Raw genomic sequence first — 23,549 nt, forward strand, 5'->3', positions numbered from 1 at the left:
TTTTCTGATGAATCCTATTGTTGTAATACCTTATTCTGAACAACTAAGAAGTTTGTCATCTGTCTGTTACTTTCATATATTTATGTGCAAGATAAAGCTCCTAAATTTTTCAAATGTAATGATTTTTCAAGTTTGTTGGGCTAAAATATCAATCTCAGTTATTAAGTGTTCAAGAAAACACAGAAGCAGACAGCTATATAGGGTATCTGGGATCAACATGAAATGTGCTAACAGAAATTGACATTGGAAGTGAGTTATGATAACTATGACAATGCTTGTAAGAAATGATGAGCTGGTTGGTTTTAGAAAAACATGGAAAAGACTTGCATAAAAGAGTAGAGTGAAATGAGAAGAACCAAGAGAATGGACATGGTAACAGCAATATTATTTGAGGAATAACTGTGAACAAAAAAGCTATTATGAGCATCATAATCATTTACAAAGGACCTAAGGAAAAGAAAATGCTATCTATCTCCAGAAAAAAAAAGTACACAAAGTATGATTTTAATATATACATTCATATGTACATACAGGTAGGATTAGGAAGGAGATGAGAGTTTGGAACCTAAGAAAAATAAATTTAATTTACAAGAGTAGTTACTGGGATACAGGAAGACTTGTAATTACTTTGGCTTTTCTTATACTGTAAATCTCCTTTCTAAATTCAGTCCATGGCTTAGATATTCCCATGTAGACTTGCATTATGATTAATCAGTCTTGCTATTCTTTTTCCACTTTGAGTTAAAGCCTATTTTGAACTTCCACTGCAAAATGTATATTGTTGCACCCTACTGTTGATGATTGTTAATGATCTTATAGAATTAGCTTATAGAAATGAACTATGAGATACTTATCTTTTGTTAATCAAAGGGGAAATTGAGTAGATTGAATCGATACTTTATCATTTTCTTATTGATCCTATTTGCAATTTATTGCTTTTGTCTTGTAAGTGCTTAAGTCATAGTTCAATTGTTACAGTGATTCTGTAATGGGGCAAGTTTAGAAATCCAACTGTCTTGCTACTATATTCTTGCTTGAAGGAATTAGTTGATCTTTAGGAAAGCATGTGAACAGATTAGAATTAGATATAGTATCTTTACACCACCAAGGCAAACTCCAAGACAGATTGGTTTTCTGTCTTATGTCTGTGCCATTATTCTTGCACCTAGAGTTGAATAAAAAACCCTTCTGAGAATCGGGGTGGGGGTCACAGCTAGCTCCCATTGCAACACTTTCATTGTCTCCACACCTCACTTTTGTTGTTATTCCCATGATGTCACCTACCTCATTCTGTGCTTCTTTAAACCTATAAATGGAATACTAAGCTTTTGATTACAGTCTTTGGCATAAATGGAGGCAATCTACCACCCCATTTATTTTTAATTTTGTCAAGGGAATGGGATTAAATGACTTGCCCCAGGTCACACTAAAATACTGCCTGATGGCAGATTTGAATTCGGGTCCTCTGACTCCAAAGCCAGTACTCTTATCTACTGCACCACGTATCTACCTTACACCGACCCATTTATTGACAAGGCTACTAGGATGACCCCACCTTTATTAAAGGTTTGAGTTTTACAATTTCCTCCCTAATCTTGCTTCCCTCTCCACAGAAGGCAGTCTGTTAGTCTTTACATTGATCTAAATTGAATGTCATGAGAAATCATATCCTTAAGGAGAAAAAAAATAAAGTGTTAAGAGCAAAATTACTTAAGATAATGGTTTTTTTTAATTAAAGATAATAGTCTTTGGTCTTTCTCTGGATACAGATGGTATTCCGCATCGGATATACCCCCAAATTGTGCCTCATTGTGCACTGATGGAATGCTGCATGCCATTGCTAATAAATATTAACTAGTTTAGGAAATTGCCTCAGTGAAGGCCGTCCTACACTCCTTACATTCTTGAAGAATCTCTCCAGTATTAATTCTGTAATGGATACAAAGGAGTATACTCAATCTAAAGGTTTTCTCACTCTTTTAGATTTCTCTCCAGAATGTATTTTTTGATGTTGATCAAGATATCTCCTCAGTTTGAAGGTCTTCTCACATTCATTACATTCAAAAGGCCTCTCTTTAGTATGAATGCTCTGATGTTGATTAAGTTGTGGCTTCTGTTTAAAGGTCTTACCACATTCACTGCATTCATAAGGTTTCTCTCCAGTATGAATTCTTTGATGTAGAATAAGTGCTGAGTTGTAGTGACAAACCTTCCCACATTCTTGACATTCATAAAGACTCACTCCGGTATGAATCCTCTGATGGACAGTAAGATATGATTTCTTCCTGAAGGTCTGTGCACATTCAGTACATTCAAAAGGTTTCTCTCCAGTATGAATTCTTTGATGTGTAATAAGATTTGCGTTGCGATAGAAAACCTTCCCACACTCTTTACATTCATAACACTTCTCTCCAGTATGAATTCTCTGATGCTCATTAAGTTGTGCCTTGCTTCTGAAGGCCTTTGCACATTCACTACATTTATAAGGTTTCTCTCCAGTATGAATTCTCAGATGTTCAGTTAAATATGCCTTTCTCCTGAAGGCCTTCCCACATTGACTACATTCATAAGGCTTCTCTTCAGTGTGAATTGCTTGATGTTGAATAAGTTGGGGCTTCCTCCTGAAGACTTTCCCACATTCACTACATTCATAAGGCTTCTCTTCAGTGTGAATTTTTTGATGTTGAATAAGTCTTGAGTTGTAGGGGAAAGCCTTCTCACACTCGTTACATTTATAAAGAATTTCATCAGAATGAATTCTCTGATGTACATTAAGAAATGATTTCATTCTAAATGCCTTCCCACATTCATTACATTCATATGGTTTCTCTCCAGTATGAATTCTCTGATGTTCAGTAAGTTGTGACTTCCTCTGAAAGGCCTTCCCACATTCACTACATTGATAAGGTTTCTCTCCAGTATGAATTCTTTGATGTATAATAAGAGAGGAGTAATACTGACAAGTCTTCCCACAATCCTTACATTCATAACGACTCTTTCCAGTATGAATCCTCTGATGAACAGTAAGGTCTGATTTCTTTCTGAAGGCCTTCCCACACACCCTACATTCATAAAGAATCTTTCCAGCATGCATTCTCTGATGCACAGTATGTTGTGTCTTAGTCCTGAAAGCCTTCCCACATATACTACATTCATAAGGCTTCTCTCCAAGAACTTTTTCCCTTCCTGAAAGAAAGAATAAAGAGTTGATTAACTCTGCTTTTTCCCTTTCCCAAGGGAAAGCTCAAAGGTTTTATAGCTATTCTCTTGTTTTACCAATTAAAAAGGCTTTAGTCTCACTGATCTTTCACTAAGGATCATAGTTTATCTTATAAAGTATCATGGCTCAAAGTTAGCATATGTAAAGGAACTGACTTGGAATGAAATTACCTGGAAATGGAAAGATGAATAAGGGAGCGGTTAGGTGGTACAGTGGATAGAGCACCGGCCCTGGAGTTAGAAGTACCTGAATTCAAATCTGGCCTCAGAGGCTTAATAATTACCTAGCTGTGTGGCCTTGGGCAAGCCACTTAACCCCATTGCCTTGCAAAAACCTAATATATATTATCTCATTAATGGGCATTCCCCTGCCTCACTTCCATTAATTCATTTTCTCTTTTAAAATCACATAAATATTAGCAATATGCCACCTAGCCGCCCCAAACACTAATGATAATCTTCAATGAACAAAATAGAAGCAACAACATTCTTTGAGTGTGGAAGTACATGTGAGTAAAGGCATGCATAAAAAATTAACTTCCTGAGCTTTGATCTAAAATGGCAAACAGAGCTGTACTTTGTAATGACCCATTCTCCTTGGTTTTTATGTAGTCACCTGGACAGCTGCTTCTTAGAATATCTGGTGCTGGCATCCAAGATACTTCCTTTCTTTCCAAAAGGCAAATCATATCTGGTTTAGAAACTGCAAATCCTGTTCATTGAAAATCAAAAAGTGCTAGGGAAAGTCATCTCAGGATTTCATCACAGAACAAATAGATTTATTATTTACTCCTCGCAATTCTTAGCAGAAAGAAATGGGAACAAGGGTACAGAATGTATCCTATACCATCAAAGGTACTATGTTAGCTATTTTTTTTTTAGCACTGGGGTGTTCAATGGAGGGACATGGTTTTTTTTTTTGGTTTTTTTAAAGGTGAAGTAGGCAAAGGGAATATGACATTTTTAAAAAAGCACCCTTATATTAAACTTAATAAAAGAATTCAAAACTAGTTCAGGTTCTCTTTGGGGCGGGGGGAACATGCTAGGAAACTACAAGGATAGACAAAGGACCAGTGAAGGATATTCTATATTATAGGGAAAGTAGTTAAAGCAACAGAGAGGGGAAGATACATTCTCAAGGATAATTAAAAATCAAGCCATCGGTTTCCAGGAATATTAAGCAAAGTCCCCTTTCTTGGAAACAGCTCAAGTACCTTTCTCTCAGCTACATAAGAATTAGAATACTTTTCTTTTTTATAGTGCCAAATAATAACTGTAAATATCTCGGAAGTTTCCATAGTTAATATCAAGGTGTCAAAGAAGTAGCTGTTCTTACCCAGAAAGACCAGGTTCCTATAGTTCTCCAGCATCACATCCCTGTACAACTTTTTCTGAGATGGGTTCAAATGTACCAACTCTTCTCTGGTGAATTCCACGGCCACATCCTGGAATGTCATTGATTCCTGAGACAACAAAAATATTTGTTCACCAAGGAATAACTCTGTTATGAAGTTCAAATGTAAACTCCTTGCCAATAGGGATCGTTTCTTGCATTTATTTGTAACCTGTTACAGTGCCTGATGCATAGCAGTCACTTTGAGAATTCCTCTCATTAGACTGCAAGCTCCTTAAGGGCTATTTTTGCCTTCCTTTGTATCCTCAGCAATTAGCACAGTTTGACATGCAGGTACTTAGTGTTTACAATCATCAATGGATTCACTAACAATCAGATTCAAAAGTGTGGCTTTTTTTTTTATTATAATGTTCACCTAAGGTTCCCATTGCTATCATCTGAGCTGAAGCAGGAATCTGCCTAATTCTTTTTCTATTTGCTGATGTAAAACCATGAAAATGAAATAGCTGAAGGTCACTATCAGGTTGCCCCAAGTCTTCTCTTCCACAGTCCCTTCTATCAATCAGCTTGATCTCTTCAGCAGTCTTTCTCTCCTCATTCCAGTGCTCTGACATGAATACACTTGTCTCCAATATTCTGGAACCACAAGAGCAAAGGTGAGCACAAAGGACAGCCATCTCCTGTCTGAAACACCACATCAAAAATGGCACAGCTGAAAATGAAGTTCAAGAATCCTAGAGCTGGAAGAGATTTTAAAATCCAACTTTTTCATTTTAAAAATTAGGGCAAGTCAAGTCCAGAGAGGAAAAGCAACTTGGTTAGTGACAAAAGGGGAAAAAAATTGCAGTTCCACACTCTTGAGCTGAGAGAAATTAATATCATTCATTAGATTAATAATTAGTCATTTCTACCCATCCCTCGCCCTTCATTCTCTGTAATATAGTTTCAATACATAAACAAATGTGAGCCTTTAACTCTGGGAAATGGAAGCTGAGAGGGATTGACCATATAAAAGAGCAAACCAGCCAGAGTGGTAAGGATGGAAACTGCTTCCCCGGTCCGGCCAACTGTTGGGAGGCTGCTGATTTTCAAAATCAAGCTGCATTCTCAGTACCTCCTCATTAAATGTCCACCAATCAAGGTTGACTTTCACTTGTCAGGAAGATTCCTTTTCAGAAGGAAATTTAAGCATTTCAGGATCTTCCTTGGGGGTCTGTGATGATGGAGAGAAACCACCAACTACCAATTTATTGACTGCTGGCTAGCCTAATTATTAAGTTGATAATCAATTACCCAGAAACTGTTTCTTGGGATTTCCATTTGTCTTAGAACCCAGGTCCTTCTGAATTCAAATCCAGAGAACTATTTTCATTGTACACGTTGCCATACCCTTTCTCTATAATCAGAACAAGGTCATAACCGTGTTTATTAAAAAAAAATTCATAAGAGCACTCTTTGGGGGTAACCAAAAACTGGAAATAAACTGAATTCTCTTCAATAAAGAATAACTTCCCCAAATTAGTGTATGGATTCAATAGACTTATTATATAGTAAGAAATGACAAATATGAGGAATTCCAAACTGCACCAGAAAATGTGTATTAACTGATTCAGTGTGAAATAAGCAGACCCAACAGAATATTATACAAACAAAATAGAATTATAAACAAAAAAGATGCTGAATTCTGAATAGTTGAAATAAGTGTTGCCATTTCTCAGAACAAAGATGGAGACTACCTATGATGGATATTTTTATGTGTTTCTTAGGAATAAAGGAGGGTAGAATTGAGAGAGTAAGGAAAGAAGACTTTTTCCAGAAATGACTGTGGTGAAATATGAAAAGTCACTTTATGTGAAAAGATCTAAACAATCAAATGCATTATCAACTCTTACTAGAGCAGTTAAATTCTATTTTGGCTTAGGCTAGCCAGCAATCAATAAAGTGGGAGTCAGTAGTTTACTTACTGTCAACTTTTGGACTCTCATGGTTCAAAAATTGTCACTCTTTGAAGAGAAAACTCAAGCCAAGAAAGATTTTAGTTGTTTGGTCATCTTACATTATCTCCTTAGCACCATCATCCCATCCACTCTAAATACAGCTCTCATTATTCTCTGAGCGCTTCCTTGCCTCCAAATTAGGTTTTTAAAATCTTTATCACTAAAATAATTTCTTTCAAAACTCTGTTGTCTCTCCACTACTTTTTTTACATAGTTATATTTTTTAAAAATAATTCTCTATTAATGGAACTTAAAAACATTTTTATTATCACAATTCAGTATGCTTCAAGTCAATCAGCTGTAAATAGTTATAGCTGAATCTCAAATACAAGCCTTCTGATACAAAGTCTGGTGTTCTTTTCTTTATACTTTTTTTGCTTCTTACTCTCTAATTCATTTCACTTAACATAACACTTCCTCAAAAAACAGATGAATCAAGCATTAAAGTCTTAAACCCCTTTCATACATTATATAAAAAAAATATAACATATGGGACAGCTAGGTGGTGCAGTGGATAAGAGCACTGGAGTCAGGAGGACCTGAGTTCAAATCCAACCTCAGACACTTAATATTTAACTGTGTGACCTTAAATAGAGAAACAAAAAAGAATGATATCCTTTCTCTTTCAGTTCCAGGAAGGAGGACTATTCAAAAACCTATCTTCCAGCACTTCCCCAACCTTATTTGGAAAAAATGATAATAATCCTTGAGACAAATATCAGTAAGGAAGAAAATAAATCCTGAAAAGGTTCAGTCCAAAATATGTAGGTTTCAATCTGCACCCCACAAGTCAATCACTTCACTGTCAGCACAATTCCTTCATGATTTTAATGGTATGTTCACCCATTCTATAACTGACAGGAATCTCCTCAGTTTCCAATTTTTGTCATCACAAAAACTGCTGTTATAAATATTTTTTTACGAATCCTTTTCTTTGGGCCCTTTAGGCCTAGTAGTAGCATTGCTGGTCTGGGGCAGCTAAGTGGCAGTGGATAGAGCACTGGCCTGAGTCAGGAGGACCTGAGTTCAAATCCGACCTCAGACACTTCATAGTCATTACCTAGCTGTGTGGCCCTGGGCAAGCCACTTAACCCCATTGCCTTGAAAAATATTAAAAAAAAATAAAAAAAAGAATGGCTGGTCTTAGGGGCAGCTAGATGGTGCGATACGAGCTCCAGCCCTGGAGACAGGACCTGGGTTCAAATCCAACCTTAACAATTGCCTAGATGGGTGACTTTGGGCAAGTCACTTAACCCCATTGCCTTAAATAAAATAAAAAAAATGGCTGGTTTAGGTTGCAGCTCGATCAACAATGTGTACATCGTATGTATTTTCATGTAACTCCTGCAGCATTTGACTTCTTGGTCAATGTTGCTTAATCCAATGGCTACGAGGTGGAATCTCAAAGTTGCCTTAATTAGCCTTTATTTCTAGCTTTATATTTCTAACAGGAATGGGTATTCTGTCTTGCTAAGTTTTGTCCGCAGGCTATAACCATGGTTTTTATTGTTCTTGCTACTAATATAGCTCCTATGCTGTCACTTCCAAAGCCCCGAACGGACACGGGTCAGGATGGGGTCCTGCCGCCGCCTGTCCTTGCCGGCAGGGAGGTGGCAGCCAGTCCCCAGCCTCACCTACTCCCCAGGTTCGGAGACCCAGGGCCGCGCCGCCCCGCCCCGCCCCGCCGCGCCCCAGGCGGCGCCTCCCCTCGCCTCCCACACCCCGAGCCGCGCGGGGCGGGGGCCCAGGCCAGCCCGGCGCCGCCTCTCGGCCTTCCTGCGGCGCGGCTGCCCGGGCCGCGCCGGCCGCCGGCGGGCCTCGGGGCCGGGGCCGCCGGCCCCTCTGACGCTGCGCGGGGAGCTCAGGGAGAAGGAGAAGCGGCCGCACTCACCCTGCCGGGCCCGGCCGCCGGCACCCGCGCCATGGCCTCCTTCTCCGCGGCGGGGATCTGGGGAGGAGAGAGAAGCGGGAGAAGCGGAAGGAGCGTGAGGAGCGTGAGGAGCGTGAGGAGCGTGAGGGACGTGAGGTGCGTGAGGAACGCGAGGAGCGTGAGGGACGTGAGGAACGTAAGGAGCGTGAGGTGCGTGAGGAACGCGAGGGGCGCGAGGAGCGTGAGAGGAGCGTGAGAGGAGCGGGAGGAGCGGGGGGCGGGGCTCTGGCCCAGACAGGAAGCTCGTGGGGGCGGGGACGAAGGCAGCGCCGGGAAGCCCCCGGCCCAGCCCGGCCCTGGGGGAGGGGGGGCGCGGATCTGCCCCGGCCGCGGAGGCTTCCGGCGGGGGTCCCCGGGAGGGGGGCACCTGAAGCCGGGACCGGAGAGGGGGCCTCTGGCCACGCGCGGCCCGCCTGTGCCCCCTGCGCGCGCTCGCAGGCCCCGCCGCCCACCCCGACTCCCTCTCCCAGGGGAAGCCCCGGCTCGGCCCGTTGGGTGGGGGCGGGCCCAGGGGGCTCCGAGAAGGGGCGGCGGGCCGGGCCGGGGAGGAGCCGAGCCGCGGGTAAAGGAGCCGCACCGAGTTGTGGGCGTTTCCGTGACGTCACCCGCCGCGTGGCTCTGACGTAAATCCCGGAGGTTCCCACTGCACGCCTCATTTATAACGGAGAAAACTGAGGCTCCCGCCCAGGCGGGGTGCATTGTGGGTAAGCCCACGCCGAGGGAGCCGGCCGGCGGGACAGCGCCACCTGCCGGCGGGGCCGGGCACGGCCGAGGGTGTCGGGCCGCGGGCACGGCCTCCCTGCCCGCGGCGGCCCCTGGGCGGCGCGCCCCTGCCAGGCTGCCCTGCCCGGAAGCCTAAGGGAGCTTTCTGGCCTCCTCGCTCTTTAAGGAAATTCTCTAGAGATTTGTGTTCCCGCCCTTGGAGCTCCCACCGGGGGCTCAGCAGAGCCGCCGGACACACGGGCCGCGGACACGCCGCAGGAGTGCGGGAAAGGAGGGAGAGAGAACCGCTCCTTGGGGCAGCTGAAGTCATGCGCGACCTTTTGGCGACCCCATTGCCTTGCCAAAAAACACACAGAAAAAGAAGGCCTTAAAAACAAGACTAGACCAAATGGTAAAAGAGGTCCATAAAGCCAATGAGGAGAAAAACTCTCTAAAAAATGGAACTGGACAAATGGAAAAGGAGTTTCAAAAATTCCCCGAATAAAATAAAATAATTCCTTAAAAATTAGATCTGAACAAAGGGAAGCTTAATATGAGAATTCAAGGTGCTTATTGTTCAGATTGCATTATGCAAGTTTGATAATGTTAGCAACATAAGAATGAGGAATGAGGGGCGGCTGGGTGGGCCAGTGGATAGAGCACCAGCCCTGGAGTCAGGAGGACCTGAGTTCAAATCCGGCCTCAGACACTTAATAATGACCTAGCTGTGCGGCCTTGGGCAAGCCACTTAACCCCATCGCCCAGCAAAAACTAAAAAAATGAGCCATCTTTTACAGGTTTAGTTTTTAAAATTTACACCTTTAGTCAATACATTCCTCCTTTTGGAGAAACTATATATATATGAATTTCATACTCTCCATGCACAATACTATATAATAAAATGGATAATTACCAGTATGGAGCTACAATGTTTGAAGTGCATGCATGAGTCCTAGTCATTGTCATTTTCTTTCTGAGTTATTTTGAAATGGATCTTTTGTATATTTTTAATGGCTGCAATTTGATAGAATAGAGCATAATGTAGATCCTCTCTACTTCTGTATTTATTACTGAACCTCAACCAGTCATCTTCACCCTCCACCTGTTATTTTGCCTGTAGGATGTAATGCATGTAGTCATGCACTTTGTATCAATTGGAAAACTTAGAAAAGTTCCAATTTAAAAGCTTCTAATCTGTATTGTACTTTTTATGCTGTTCATAGACTTCTAATGAAAACTTTTCAAGGATATTGAATAAATTAGTCTTATTTAGAAAACACAACCACCATATTCCTGGTCTTCACAGTATATATTTTAAGTGATGGAAGAAATACAAACTTTGAAATAGACTTTATGAAGAATTAAAAAACCCCCAATATTTTGGAGTGTGATCCCTAACACTTGGTGTGCTGTACAGGGAACTATACGAAGACTGGAATTCTAGCCAAGGTAAACTCTTGAGTCCCCTGAATGGGCCTCCAGAAGCTCAGAACAACATAGGGTGCAAGCCCTCTCAAGGCCTAGGCAAAACTCCAGTGCAGAGGTTCTGGGGAGGAAAGAAAATCATGAGAAGCAGGGGTAATGCTATAGGTCTTCCCATTTCTCTTCCCCAGGTAGAGATTAGGGAGGGGGGCATGGTTCTGGATGGTGGGGGTGGGAAATGAGAAGGAAACAATCATCTCTCCTCAGGTGGAGACACTGTCTTTAGAACAATATTTCTTTAGAAATTAAACAGGAGAACAACCAGATGACACTTTAGGAGTGAGGAAAGCATGCATCCCTCTTAGCAGCATTAGAGAAAGCTTCCTCAAAGGACTGGTGTGATGGCAGAAAGAGGAGGATGCTGGGAGGAGAAGTTATCCTTGCCCTTTAATCTTTTATGTGAAGATAAGGTCTAAGTCTACCAAGATTTAATGACTTATTAGCACCTAGGGTCTTCTTGATCTTCAAAAGTTCTATTTTTTGTTTTTGTTTTTTTGCAAGGCAGTGGAGTTAAGTGACTTGCCCATGGTCACACAGCTAGACACATTATCTGAGGCTGGATTTGAACTCAGGTCCTGACTCCAGGGCCCGTACTCTTTATCTACTTTTCCACCTAGCTTCTCCCAAAAGTCCCTCTTACAAGCATGTTTTATAACTTAATTGGAAGTTCTGCTAACTGTCCCTTGATGGCACCAATTTCTGACCTCCAGACCCACTTCAAGCAGATTGAGATCATTTTTCTATCTTCTGTCTTCTTTTCTCCCCTGTATAAATGAGAACATGTCAGATCGCTCTCTGCTAGAGGATCTCCCTACTCTCAGCCCACTGTACCATCATAGTCCCCAATAAAGTGTCAGCTTACCCAGGAGAGAATCCACATCTAGTGAATTCTTTGTCAGACATTCAACACCAAACCCCAATATCTTGGAGGTACGTTCCCCAATAACTGAGGTAGTCTGTTCGTTGAGATGGACATCAAAATCAAGAAGGTCAGAAGAGGAGGGGAGAATACTGCATTACTGAGCACAAGATTCACAGAATGAAAGGATTTTTTAAACTCACTTTGAAATGGTTTTGTAAAGCAACACAACCATAGTGGGATTAGTTTCAAAAATTTTAAATGGACACATGACAAGAAGGGGTCTACTCTGTGGAGATGAACAAAAGTGGGAAAGTAGGAATCGTCATGGCTCATTTAGATGACAATATATTAGAAGAGAGAGCTTGGTCAAAAAAGGGAATGGACAAAAAGGCTTAGGACAGCTTTCCTATCCTCTGCCCCTCTAGTGTATAGATAACACTTTGCAAGACCAAGGATAGTACAGGGTAATTATTTGCCACTGGAAAATTGGAAGTGAAACAAAGATCCCCAAACTTGAATTTGTCTCACTGTTATGTTCAAAATGTTTAGTGGAGGACTGTCCATATTTTGAGCCCTGGATGGAAAACAGATTTGCAGTTAAAAACTCCAAACCTTTCATTTGGGCCAACCTGCTTTACAAGTTTCCTCCCCCTAAGTCATTCTGCTCTCCTTTCCTGCTGTTAGAGCTCTTATCAGTGGTACCTGTTATTTTTCCCACTCAGGCATTAGCCCAGGGAAAGAGGCATCATAGAGACAGAATCCATAGTTCAGGTATAATCTTTACCTCTTACTACATTATGTTATGGAAATGCTTGTTTTATTCTATAACTATATATTAATGTAATTGAAAATGACATAAAAAATGAAAATACAAATGAAATGTTCTGATCTGTTCTCTTGTCCTACAGCCCTAGTATCAAGCTCAGATGCAGATATTTTTGTATATTAAATGGTTAGTGACAAGGCACTTAATGGGATGACTATTTCTTTTTTTATTATTGAATGTTCATCTTTTTATTTTCACATTACTACAATAATCTTGTTGTAAAAGTAAACATAAATCCCCACCCCCCCCAAAAAAAGAGAAAAAGAGCACTTCAAGGAATTGGGCATGTAACTAATAAAAACTAGAAAAAGAATAAGTTAAAAATTCCCAGTTAAACATTAAAACTTAAATCCTGAAAATCAAAGGATATATTACTAAAATTGAAAGTAAAAACACTACTCAACTGATGAATAAAATTAGAAACTATTTTAATAACAGAAAAACCCTAACAATGGTGGTTAATGTATTTAAAAACTCAAGTATGAAAATAAAAAAGATGGGACTGCATCACTAATGAAGATGAAATTAAAATAATTATTTAGAAGTTATTTTGCCCTATGCTGTGAAACCTGGTATAGGTAGAAATGGCAAAGTTTGATCTTATTTGAAGATGGTTTTTCTATATAGAACTATTTTCTCCTCCTTGTACATCCCCAGTAACATTTTTTCTGACATGAGTTGCTGTAGTATCCAGTTTATTTCAATTCATTTCTGTTTATAGGACTACAGAAGAAATGGATGTGAAATTAGGTTTGAGTCTTAGAGGCAGAGATTAAGTCCTGAGAATTTATTGAAATTATTCCCCCCCCTGGGGTTTTGCCAGTAAGAAGGCAGCAACTGGAGATAGGTGCATCAGGGTTTCTCTCCATTCTGACACTGTGTGATTCTCCTCAGAAAGGAAGACCCTGTCCTACTGACAGGGAACAGCCCTGCTGTGTGTACCTAAGCTTGGTCCAGGGTAGAGGAAAGCAGGAGCTGAAGTTGCTTCATATATCACTAGAAGGCCTGAGGTACATCAGGAAGGGTTGGAGAAAAGGAAAGACTATGGGAGGAACTTGGCTTCAGTTCCACTGGTAATTGCAATTGAAAATGAAGCATTTTTTTTTTATGGGAAATTAACAGTGCTGAATGGGAAAGGGATGAGGGACTGGGTCTCCCTGAGTTATAAGACAACGTTGGTTAAGAAACAGCCATTACCTGATAGATGGTTGGCTATCTAACTAGCTTATGGAAAAAGGCAGGTCAGTTTCAGAGTACTGTTTTCTAATTTCTTCACAGATCACTGGGAGGACATTGGGGAGGAATATCAAAAAGGAGCTGGGGTATCTTTTCTTGAACATTTTACTATTTATTATGGCCTAAGCTGAGCACCAATTATCAGTAGAAACCCAATAAATTAAGCAACCATTTCTTACATTTGTAACTGATGTAAAGAAGTTATCTAAATACTAGGGGTAAAAAGATGTAAACAAGACCTTCCCTCAAGTTTACTTTCAATGGGGGTATAGGGAAGAGGTCACACCTACACTGTCAGTAAAGACAAGACAATCTGAAAAAAAGTGACTGGAAGAATATAATTTGGAGCAATGAATAACTTTATAGTGATGGTTTACTCACCTGGTGTAGAGTAGGGTCTAATATTTGTACTTCTTGGCCATATCCACATGAGGCTGCTTCATTTTGATTCATCAGCCATACTCTCTTCTCAATAAAACCTTGCACGTTGCCCTGGGATGCAGAGTTCTAAGAGATAAGCTTTGACTCATCTTTCCTGGAAGTAGATCTTCATATCACCTCCCAGTCATCTTCACTTTAGGTACTCTTGCCTTTCCAGGTCCTCTTCTACTCTGGCAATGTAAGCTCCTTGAAGGCAAGGATTGGTTTACTGGCTTGTGTTTATATTTCCAGTGCTTACTCACTGGCTGATAAAGTTAACACTTAACAAATTATCTACTTAGTTCAGGGCAAGCAAAGCTTAGCACAATGTACTACATAATACCCTTTCACAAATGTGCTCTTTTCAAAGCCACATCTCAGATGTTCCTCAGATCTCTTATTTCTCCTACCTGATTGGTGATCTAGTCACTGAACTCACATATTCTCCTTTGTATCTTAATTCCCATTTAATGAACATTGAACATGGAGTCAGAAGACTTGGATTCATCTCTTAAGTGTTCTTCAAGTATAAAGTTACTTAACCTTAATGTGCCTATTTCCTCATCTGTAAAATAAGGGTAGACAAGATGGCCTCTAAAGATCTTCAGTTCTGCATCTGCGATCCTAGGAATCTTCTCATTTCTTGGTTTCTGGTCTTTTTCTAGTTTCTGGTGGCCCTGCTTCACCCCCCGGCCCCGGCCCCGGCCCCCAGCTTCTGCCTAATATTTGGAGCCTACTTGTTAGGAGGAAAACATCTAGAACTTGATCCATTTTAGGCGAGTGAAGGAGACTGGAGTCTCAAACCCCCCAAAGCCTGTCCCTTCTCCAGTGACCTTAGGAAATCTCTTTAGATGGATGCATATGTGCACAGATCTGATCTGTTTCTTTCTGATTCATAGGATCTCTTTTAACTCTGGAATCAAAGAATCAAACTTCTTTGGCATTTCGCTCTTCACTGCTTGCTGTTCCTTATGGAGGACACTCTACCTCCAAGTTCTTCCCTTTGTATTGACTCTCCTTCATGTCTGGAAGTCTCTTGCTCCTTACTCTACTTCTTAGGGTCCTTGGCTTCCTTCAAGATTCAGATCAGCAATCACCTAATACACGAGGTAATTTCCTGACACCATCCCCCAGTTCCCCATCCCACTGCTAGTGCCTTTTCTCTGAGATAATCCCTTATACTGCATATTATCTTTTATGTTGTTTTTGCAAGCTACATCTCCTATTAGAAAGTAAACTGAGGCCATGAACTTTTTCCTGTGTTTTTATCCCATGTGATTAGCACAAATGGACTGTCCTATGGAAAGCACTGAATTACTATTATCTGACTGACCATTTTCTTCAAAATCTGGATACCAAAGGGATGTTGTCACTCAGTCTCTCTAAGCCATGTCTCCAAGAGAATTATCATCACCTATAAAACCAGCTCAGAAGTTAATTATGAATCTGATTGGTGCCAACAAAAGCCAAGGTAGGTCCCCAAGCTCCTGATCTAGTGATCAGTTATTCTGCACGATGGGATCTCCTTCTTGTTCAGTGCACTTGAGTATGGGAGAGATGCCACATTCACCATGAGCAGTATGGAGACTGAAGATACTTTAGTCTATTACTGTAAGCATATCCAAAGAAAGCATGCAACAGCCTAGAACAAGTCTCTGTATGCAGCTGATCCTTGTGACTTAGATGTCCCAGCTGTATGATTTCCCCAGCAGCTGTGATCAAGAGCTAGTCATGTTCAGATGTAGGGCTCATTGAATTTCATGAAACATCAGGGGACTTGACTTATTTTGTCTTTTAGAAATGAGGTCACTGTAAGTGGTTTTTGGCCTCAGAAATTTTTTTTCCATGCAAAATATATATTAGCCACGTTGCAAAAGAAAATACAGACAAAAAAAAGAAAAATTTAGAAATTTTTTTAAAGCATCAGCAATTTTTTTGAAGGGCCTCTCCTTTTGGGGCATCAGTCCTGATTATTGTCCATTTAGGACTCTTAAGTATAAACTGAAGGCACTACTCTAAGATGACAGAGTTAAGAGTCAAAATTGACAAATTTACCCAAAAACCTTTCCCATAAAATGATCCCAGAAAATGCCAAGTCAAATTTTGAGTGGAAAAGTCAACAAAAAGTCATAATGATTCATTTTTCTGGAATAGGGCATCTTAAGAATACAGGAGGATAGGTCTGTAGACCTGAGGCAAAGGGCTGCTTACAACCTGGAATGACTTACATGAACTGATTCTGAGTGAAGTGAGCCGAACCAGAACACTGTACATTGTAACAGCAACATTCTGTGATGATCAACTATAATAGATTTAACTCTCCTCAGCAATAGAATGAAAAAGAAAAGAAAATTTCAACAGACTCATGATGGAAAATGCTAACTACACTCAGAGAAAGAACTATGGAGTCTGAATACCAAATAAAGTATGCTATTTTCATTTTTCTTAATTTGTTTTTTCTTTCTCCTGGTTCTTGTCTTTTGTTCTGATTCTTTCCTCATACTATGATTATTATGGAAATATGTTTAACATAATTGTACATGTACAACTATCAGATTGCTTGCTGTCTTGGGGAAGGGAGAGGAGAGGTAGAGAGAAAATTTTACAAAAATGAATTTTGACAACTATCACTACACGCAATTGGAAATAAAATATTTTTAAGATAAAAAAAGACAAACTCAGTAGAAACAACAATATAAACACATCTACAAGCAAAGTCTCAGTGAGGGAAAAATGCAGATTAGACACAAGTCCAACAAGAATTCCAAGAACTAAAGAAATAAATTTTAAATAGAGCAAAAGTTAAGGAAGTGTATAGAATTTTAAAGATTATACATGATAGAATTCTGGAGAAAACAATTAAAAATAGAAAAAATACATTTTTTTCCCCCAGTGTCCCCTGGTACATACACAGTAACTGGCCACATACTAGGGCATAAAAGTCTTACAACCAAATACAGAAAAGCAGAAATATTAAATTTGTCCTTTTCATATAATGCAAGTAAAATTACATTATATAAAAAAAGATATGGAAGGATGATTAAAAATTACTGGAAACTAAATAATCTAATCCTATGAGTGCAAAAAACAAATCATAAACATAAGCAATTAAAAAGTATTAAAACATACCAAAGACAACATACCAAAATTTTAGGTGAACATTTATATTTCTAAACACCTAAATTAATAAAACAGAGAAAGGGTGAATGAATTGGGAATTAAACTAAAGGGGAAAAACCTAGGAAAAAGTACAAATTAAAAATCCCCAATTAAACACCAAATTGGAAATCCTGAAAACTTATACAGGAGAGTTAAAAAATCGAAAGTAAGAAAACTAATTAATGAAAATAAGAACTTGTTTTATTAAAAAAATAAAATAAATAAACATTAAGTTAATTTGTTTTTAAAAAAAGAAAACCAAATGACCAGTATCAAAAGTAAAAAGGATGAATTTACCACTAATAAAGAGAAAATTAAAGCAATTATTATGAGCTATTTTACTCAATTATGTGTCGATAAAGCAGACAATCTAAGTGAAATGAATAAATGTTTACAAAAATAGAAATTGTCAGATTAACAGAAGAGGAAATAGAAAACTTAATCCCATTTTAAAAAAAGAAATTGAACAAACCATCAATGAACTCCCTAAAAAAAAATTCCCAGGGCGAGATGAATTCACAAGTGTATTCTACCAAACATTTAAAGAATAAGTAATTCCAATACTATATAAACTGTTTGGAAAAGTAGACAAAGAAAAGTGTCCTACCAATTTCCTTTGCCAAAAATATGGCAAAAATACCTAGCCCAGGAAGAGGGAATACAGAAAAAAAGATTTTTGGCCATTTTATCTAATGAATATTGATAGGAAGATTTTAAATGCTAGCAAGAAGATTAAAGCAATAAACCACAAAGATCATACATTGTGAACGGGTGGGATCTATACCAGCAATGCAGGATTGGTTTGACATTAGGAAAACTGACCACATCAATAATAAAACTAACAAGAATTATATGATTACACAGTAAAAGTTTTTGACAAAATGTAACATACATTCCTGTTAAAAACACTAGAAAACAGTAATAAATGGAGCTTTCCTTAAATAATGAGGGATATTGAGGAGACATTTGTCTAAAATCATCAACAAACATTATTTGTAAAGGTGATAAGCCAGAAGCCTTCCCAATAAGATCATAATTATTATTATTATTATACTAGAAATGCTAACTATAACAATAAGAAAAAATTGAACAAAACTATCAATCTGCAAATGATATGATGGTATACTTAGAAAATCAACTAAAACTTAGGTGAAACAATACCTTGCAATATTTCAGGTTATAAAATACATCTACATAAATCATCAGCATTTCTATATATTATCCACAAAGTCTGGCAGCAAGAGATAGAAGGAAAAATTATATTTAAATAAATGCACACAATATAAAACATTTGAGAGTCTACTTTCCAACACAAAACCAGGAAGTATATGAAAACAATTACAAAACACTTATTACACAAAGTTAGATCTAAACAAATGGAAAAATAGTTTCATGTGCAGGACAAGCCAATATAATAAAAATGACAATTTTATCTAAAATAGTCAGTTTATTCAGGGTCACAGCAAACTTCTAAAAAAATTGTTTTGTAAAGCCAGATAAAAATAATAACAAAATTCAACAGGAAGAAAAAAAGGTCAAGAATATTAAGGCAATCAATGAATAAAAATATGAAGTTAGTCCAGCAGCACCAAATTTCAAAACACATCATCAAAAAACAAGTACTGGATGAGAAACACAATGGTAGATCAGTGGAAGATGAGGTACACAATATGCCGTACTAAATGATCTTTGTAACCTAGTATTTCATAAATGCAAAGATCTAAATATTAATGACAAGAACTACGTGACAAAACTTACTGGGAAAAGTAGCAGGCAGTTTGGCAGACACTAAGTATAGCCCAGAATCTCATAGTAGACACCAAGATGAAGCCAAAATGGGGGCATGATTTGGACAACAATGCTTTCATACAAGGCTGATAAGGAGTGATTATTTGCCCCTTCTTTCCTTTATTTTACCTCCCTACCTCCAACCCCAGATCCCACAAGTCAACATCATTTCAAAATCTTGAGGTTGTTTTGACTTGAAGTAATAGTAATGAAAAAGGCAGCTGAGAAGTTGCTTCACAACTTTGACCTGCAAATTCCAGAGGTAGCTAATAACCAGTTTGTGATATAAAGAAATAAGCTTTACTTAGTACTAGGAAGGACTTTCTGGGCAGAACTGCTCTTTACTATATGGATAATGGAAGAATTTATGACAACACAAGAGATAGAGAAAATCATGAAAGATAATATGCTAAATTTTGATTACATTAAATAAAAAATTGCCCAAACAAAACTAATTGTAGCCAAGAGTAGATGGAAACTAGAAAACCTGGGGTAAAATTTTGTAGCAAATTTTTCCTGATAAAGGTCTAATTTCTCAAATACATAGAGAACTGATCCAAATGTCTAATACAAGTCATTTCTCATTTGTGGTCAAAGGATACAAACAGGTTGTTTTCAGAAGAAATCAAAGCTATCTATAATAATATGAAAAAATGCTTTATATTTCTAATGATTAGAGAAATGCAAATCAAAACAACTCTGAGGACCTACCTCACACCTATCAGATTGGTTAATATGACAGAAAAGGAAAATGTTAAATTTTGGTGTGGTTGTAAACCAGTGTAAACCATTCTGGCAAGCAGCTTGAAACTATACAACAGGGCTATAATACCATATATGCCTTTTGACCTAATTTAAGACCAACTAGGCCTGTATCCTAAAGAAATTAAAAAAAAAAAGGACCACATGTAAAACTATAGCAGCTCTTCTTGTGTGGGAGACTTGGAAATTGAAAGGATGCCTATCAATTGGGGCATGGCTTGAACAAGTTGTGGTACATAATTGTGATTACATTCACCAGGTTTCTTTATAAAATGAATGCTCTACTGCTTATGAAACTGTCTCTCTCTCTAGCATGAATGTTCTGATGTTGGGTAAGATTTACAGTCCGCAGGAAGGTCTTCCCACTACAGTACAGAGTAAATTCTTTGATTTTTAAAGCTTTTAAAAAAGAAATCAAACAACATTTACTGCATACTACTGGTAAACCCATAGGAGAGTCTTAATGCAAAAGAGATTTTAATATCTGGAACATGTTTAAAAATGTTGGAACTCAATATTAACTAGTATAGTTGAAAAAGGGACATTCTCAATTATTCATTAGTTGGATATAGTAGAACTGACTTGGACAACTAACCTTTTATATATGAAGCCATCCTAATTGCTTATATTTTCAGAGATATAGTCCTTTAACCATTTATCTAATCTTCTACCCAATTCATCAATTTATTTCATCTGATTTTTTTAGTTAATCTCCTTTCTTTTCACTCTTGCTGATCTCAGAAGTCATCTTTTACTCCTAGTTTTTGTAGACACATGACTAGATTGAAATATAAAGCCTTTTTACAAATATAAAAAAATTGCTTTTTGCTATGAACAAAATTTGTGTCACTTAGTGTCATTTAAATTTTTTTAAAGTGTACCTCCAACTTTAAAGATGCATTGCCTTTTTTACTTCTGAATTTGAAAATATACAAATGATATAATTTTCTCCCCTGCTAGTTCAAGAAGACTTTAGCTTTGCCTTTCTAAATGCCTAACAGATATTATCATGAAGCAGAAGCACAAAGAAATGTAATTATTTGATCACTGTACTTAAATAAAATTTTTAATGAAATAAAGTTGCATTTGGTATACTGTAATAGAACTACAGTATAATGTCTCAATAGAATTTTCTTTGATTTTTCTCCCATTCCATCAGATGATATATAGATATATATATATATACTAAAATATGGTAAACTTATTTAAGAGTACAAATTACTTCATAAAATAAATTAACATTATAGCTTTTATAAATCAATGTATTGTAAAAATTTATGACAATAGGTCAAAAGTTATTACTCAAAACCCTTTTTATATCAAGTATTTAATCTCCTTTCATTGTAGAAGTATTTGAGTGCATGCTTTATCTTCTGTATCATTATTTGATACATGAAATTTATATGTTGGCATTGCTGATGCTTCAACAATCACAATATTTTTTAATCCCCAAATTTGATAAGCCATCTCTGATTAAGCTACATGTAAATATAAATATTTAGGTGCATGATCTAAATACTGTTTTCTTGAAGACATCTGAGTTGAGAGTCAAAATTTGTTGTCTTTAAGCACACAGATACACTGATAATTTGTCCTTATATTATCACTTTGTTTTTTTTAAAACACTGGTCCCTAAAACCTTGCAAATGAACTATATTCTATCTAATTCACCCTTGGACCTTGCAGTGTCCTTTGTAAACCTTTCTATCGAGCCTTGTCTCACTCCAACTTAGGGAGACACCTACCATTCTCCACCTTCCCCTGCTCTGCAAACTTGAAGACACTGGTCACCAGTTTGTGGTGGAAGAGCAAGAAGAGGGCCTTGTCTACCATTAGCTGCTTTTTTTATTGGGCAGAAGTCAGGATTTGAGAAAGGCTACTGCTCCAATGGATGCTGCCACTTCTGGGGCTGCCACCATACCCCACTACAGGTCCCATCTTGCGGCATCATCTAAAGGCATGCTGACCTGGGAGCCCAGCTGCAAGGTCAGGGTCGACTGGAGGCATAGAAGAAACTACCTCAATTTCCTGATGCTGAGTAAATTGGGTCCTCATTCTAAGTATCTTTTTACTTTCATATTTCTCTCCAGAATGAATATTCTTGTGTTGAGGAAATTGTGTCCTCCATCTGAAGGTCTTCCCACATTCACTATATTCATAACATTTCTCTCTGATGAAGATAAGATGTGCTTACCTCCTGAAGGTCTTCCCACATTCACTAAATTCATAAGGTTTCTTTCCAGTATGAATTTTCTGAAGCCTAATTAGAAATAATTGTGATGAAAGGCCTTCTCATACTTCTTACATTCAAGAAGAATCTCTCTAGGAAGAATTCTGATAGACATATAGTAGTTTTCTCAGTCTAAAGGCCTTCCCACATGAACTACATTCTTAAGGTTTCTATCCAGAATGAATTCGTTGATGCTGAACAAGATATTTCTTCAGTGTGAAGGTCTTCCCACATTCATTACATTCATAAGGTCTCTCTCCAGTATGAATGTTCTGATGTTGAGTAAGATCTACAGTCCGACGGAAAGCCTTCCCACATACAATACATTCATAAGGCTTCTCTCCTGTATGAATTCTTTGATGTGGAATAAGTTCTGAGTTGTAGTGGAAAGCCTTCCCACATTCCTTACATTCATAAAGAACCTCTCCAGTATGAATTCTCTGATGCACAGTCAGACGTGCCTTCATCCTGAAGGCCTTTCCACATACAGTACATTCATAAGGTTTCTCTCCAGTATGAATTCTGTGATGTAGAATAAGTGCTGAGTTGTAGTGGAAAGCCTTCCCACATTCCTTACATTTAAAAAGAATGTCTCCAGTATGAATTTTTTGATGCACAGTAAGTTGTGCCTTTCTCTTGAAGGCCTTCCCACATTCACCACATTCGTAAGGTTTCTCCCCAGTATGAATTCTCTGATGTACAGTAAGATGTGGCTTCCTCCTGAAGGCCTTCCCACAAACAGTACATTCATAAGGTTTCTCTCCAGTATGAATTCTTTGATGTCGAATAAGTTCTGAGTTGTAGTGAAAAGTCTTCCCACACTCCTTACATTCATAAAGAATCTCTCCAGTATGAATTCTCTGATGCACAGTAAGTTGTGTTTTACTCCTGAAAGCCTTCTCACATTCATTACATTCATATGGTTTCTCTCCAGTATGAATTCTTTGATGCAGAATAAGTGCTGAGTTGTAGTGGAAAGCCTTCCCACACTCTTTACATTCATAAAGAATGTCACCGGTGTGAATTCTCTGATGAACAGTAAGATGTGCTCGCCTTCTGAAGGCCTTTCCACATTCACTACATACATGAGGCTTCTTTCCATTAAATTCTTTGTTCTCTGAAAGAAAGAATAAAGATCTGATTAAATGACTTTCCCCAAGAAACCTGGTGGCTCAAAGATTTGCCTTCCCTTTTGAGAAAGCTGCTCTCACTGATCGTTCACTAATGATCAGTTTATCTTATGTGAAAGTATGATGCCTCAAAGTTAACAAATGTAAATGAATTGACAGGATAAAATTACCTGGAGATGAAAAAAGTCCTTCCTGTACTGTAAATGGCTGACATTAAGAATGGAATAAGGAAATGAGAGACTATTCATTAAAAAGTAGCTCATTTGAGAGCTTGCACATATATCCTTCCCATGTAAGATGAAAAAGAAAGGGAAAAAGACAATAAAAAAATTGGTAAGTTTTACATGATGAATGATAAAAAGAGACAGATTTTAAACAGAATAAAGCAATATAAGAAAAGGAAATAATATCAGACAATTGTTGCCTTAAATTTGCTTTAAAAATCCAAATGA

The 23,549-nt window shown here is 38.3% G+C and overlaps 2 pseudogenes; both read right to left on the reverse strand.

Moving 5' to 3' along the window:
• Positions 1-1,854: 1,854 nt before the first annotated feature.
• Positions 1,855-23,549, reverse strand: part of LOC141495809 (uncharacterized) — a 33,117-nt pseudogene continuing 11,422 nt past the window's right edge.
• Positions 20,265-21,819, reverse strand: LOC141495795 (trafficking protein particle complex subunit 6B pseudogene; annotated as a pseudogene).

The sequence above is a fragment of the Macrotis lagotis genome, chromosome 1, assembly GCF_037893015.1.
Source record: "Macrotis lagotis isolate mMagLag1 chromosome 1, bilby.v1.9.chrom.fasta, whole genome shotgun sequence".
NCBI classification, from domain to species: Eukaryota; Metazoa; Chordata; class Mammalia; order Peramelemorphia; family Peramelidae; genus Macrotis; species Macrotis lagotis.